The 3,501-nt window shown below is 39.9% G+C and overlaps 1 pseudogene; it reads right to left on the bottom strand.

Moving 5' to 3' along the window:
- Positions 1–1,076: 1,076 nt before the first annotated feature.
- LOC130069071 (endonuclease domain-containing 1 protein-like) lies at positions 1,077–2,093 on the bottom strand (annotated as a pseudogene).
- Between the last annotated feature and the right edge of the window lie 1,408 nt (positions 2,094–3,501).

Raw genomic sequence — 3,501 nt, 5'->3', positions numbered from 1 at the left:
CGAGTCGAGGCGAGCCAAGGCGAGTCGAGTCGAGTCGAGCTGGTACTGGTAATGGAAAAGCGCCATTAGGGAGCAGCAGAAAGTAAGGTAGAACAGTTAGCCTTTGTGTATTAGCATGTAGATACAATGGGTTATCCCACCGGTCACTATTGTTGCCGGTGACATGTTTGTAAGTTCTATGACAACATTAAACAAAGTTGAGTAATTGCAAATGCATATATCAGTACTAGACACCTTAAACATGATGTGTACCAAAAATCTAAGTCCTATCTTTATGTTAACATACTATACTAATCTTTTCTTTGGGAGCTTTCTTACTGCCATCCTCTTCTCTTGGCACAAACAGGAAATAAACAGCTCTGGTCATGTGACAATTTACAGTAAACATGCGACACTGCACATATTTCATTGAGACCCTTTATTATTTCAATATCTGCTGGAAATGCATTGATAGATCATTCAGTAACATTTTTATAGCCTTAGAAATGAAACATTTTTTTACGGTCACTATTGTGACCGGTGGGATTTTAAAACAAACTTTAGTTCTACAAAAAGTCTTGGAGTTCAGTCAGACTCTATTCTCAAATAGTTTAACAGGAAAGATGATGGTCTTTTACACTGATGTTCACACATCTAAACCCGTGAACCCACATACTGTGAATGTGTGAGTTCTTTCACACCACTACAAGCACTGGAACATTGTATGGCATTTGGAGTCACTTCTTATAATTGTCCTAAGCCCTATAGTGTTCTTTTGTGACCTGATCTGTGTCTTTTGCAAATAATTGTCAATATATATTTCTATATCTTTGGTTCACTTCTTGAGTTATGCCAAAAACACTGAGACGGTTGATGTGACACATTCAACACAAATAAAGCTCTAGACACAAGTATTATTTTGCATGATTTGAAAGCATTTATTTGTATGGCTTTGAAGTTGTCAAAGAAATAACAGGGTCAGAGTTAATAACAGAAATCTGTTATACTCTTTTTATTTCATACCAACTCTACATTTAGACAAACTAGCGACACATCCAGGCCCAAAATGATGCTGGTATATTTGTAATGGTAGGCCACTATGATTGTTCCTCGACGTCTGGCTCATCACAAGCATCTGCTTCTGGAGGTGGACTTACATCTGCTTCTAAAAGATCCAAACAGCCGTTAAACAGTGAGCTTTCTTTATTATATTTGATCTTCAGAAAGTCCCGTAATTCCTCCAGGGTCTTTACACTGATCTTTTTGCCTTCCTCTTTTCTCTCATCTATGTTTTCAGCCCAGTGAGCTTGAGACAAACATTTTTTGCTCTTACTGTTATAGCAGCAGAACGCTGTCCACATGTGTGAGGGAATGTTTACTCTGTTATTCAATATATCTGGTGGTGTTTTAGTGTTCGGCACAGCTCCTGTCAACACATAGGCCAAGATATTCCCAGTGTTATTTTCATCACGGCAGTGAGAATTCATGATCTCTCTAACTGTTTCCTCCATGTGGCTCCAGCTGCCACTGTTAAAGCTTATGGACTGCGGCACAGCATTGGTCAGTGTGAATGTAGATTTGACAGTGTCTTCATCAGCTGCATGGCTGCACGGAAATAAGTGTCCACGATTCACATTCATTTTGTTGTTCTTGTAGTCTCCGTCCTTAGCCTGATCTGAATATTTAAGCTACAAAACAGATAGTTGACAAATAAAAAAAGAGACAATAATGAGTTTTTGTAAAACATAAAAAAAAAAAAAAAAAAAAAGGAAATTGCATCCTCACCTGTGGCTCTGTCCTCCATTTAGATTTAGGTCGTTTCCCTGTATGATGCCCAGTATATTTGTAAACTGAGAATAAAGGGATCTTATTTGTCATGTCGTAGAGAGTTGCAAATCTGTTATCGTTGTTATATTTTTGACAGATTATTTTGTACTGATTCTGATTCTGTGAGACTGAATTCGCCAGAATGGCAGAAATCCCTGGAGGCTGATCTTTAAAAAAAACTGTTTGCAAGTTTCGAATGAATCTACAACATCAGTCATGATGAACGGAAAGCCAAACACCAGCAGCATCGAGACGACAAACACACGCATCTTCAGCTGTGAAGGTTATTCAGGATGAAGAACACGAAGGTTATTCAGGATGTGAAGAACACGAAGGTTATTCAGGATGTGAAGAACACGAAGGTTATTCGGGATGTGAAGAACACGAAGGTTATTCGGGATGTGAAGAACACGAAGGTTATTCAGGATGAAGAACACGAAGGTTATTCAGGATGTGAAGAACACGAAGGTTATTCAGGACGTGAAGAACACGAAGGTTATTCGGGATGTGAAGAACACGAAGGTTATTCGGGATGTGAAGAACACGAAGGTTATTCAGGATGTGAAGAACACGAAGGTTATTCGGGATGTGAAGAACACGAAGGTTATTCAGGATGTGAAGAACACGAAGGTTATTCGGGATGTGAAGAACACGAAGGTTATTCAGGATGAAGAACACGAAGGTTATTCAGGATGTGAAGAACACGAAGGTTATTCGGGATGTGAAGAACACGAAGGTTATTCGGGATGTGAAGAACACGAAGGTTATTCAGGATGTGAAGAACACGAAGGTTATTCGGGATGTGAAGAACACGAAGGTTATTCAGGATGAAGAACACGAAGGTTATTCAGGATGTGAAGAACACGAAGGTTATTCGGGATGTGAAGAACACGAAGGTTATTCAGGATGTGAAGAACACGAAGGTTATTCAGGATGAAGAACACGAAGGTTATTCAGGATGTGAAGAACATGAAGGTTATTCGGGATGTGAAGAACACGAAGGTTATTCGGGATGTGAAGAACACGAAGGTTATTCGGGATGTGAAGAACACGAAGGTTATTCAGGATGAAGAACACGAAGGTTATTCAGGATGTGAAGAACATGAAGGTTATTCGGGATGTGAAGAACACGAAGGTTATTCAGGATGTGAAGAACACGAAGGTTATTCAGGATGTGAAGAACACGAAGGTTATTCAGGATGTGAAGAACACGAAGGTTATTCAGGATGTGAAGAACACGAAGGTTATTCAGGATGTGAAGAACACGAAGGTTATTCAGGATGTGAAGAACACGAAGGTTATTCAGGATGTGAAGAACACGAAGGTTATTCAGGATGTGAAGAACACGAAGGTTATTCAGGATGTGAAGAACACGAAGGTTATTCGGGATGTGAAGAACACGAAGGTTATTCAGGATGAAGAACACGAAGGTTATTCGGGATGTGAAGAACACGAAGGTTATTCGGGATGTGAAGAACACGAAGGTTATTCAGGATGAAGAACACGAAGGTTATTCGGGATGTGAAGAACACGAAGGTTATTCGGGATGTGAAGAACACGAAGGTTATTCGGGATGTGAAGAACACGAAGGTTATTCGGGATGTGAAGAACACGAAGGTTATTCAGGATGTGAAGAACACGAAGGTTATTCGGGATGTGAAGAACACGAAGGTTATTCGGGATGTGAAGAACACG

Source organism: Rhinichthys klamathensis, unplaced genomic scaffold (genome assembly GCF_029890125.1).
Source record: "Rhinichthys klamathensis goyatoka isolate OS25496 unplaced genomic scaffold, OSU_Roscu_1.1 h1tg000354l_1, whole genome shotgun sequence".
Lineage (NCBI taxonomy): Eukaryota > Metazoa > Chordata > Actinopteri > Cypriniformes > Leuciscidae > Rhinichthys > Rhinichthys klamathensis.
Note: the sequence above shows the minus strand (reverse complement) of the source record. Positions and strands in the feature narration are given on the sequence as shown.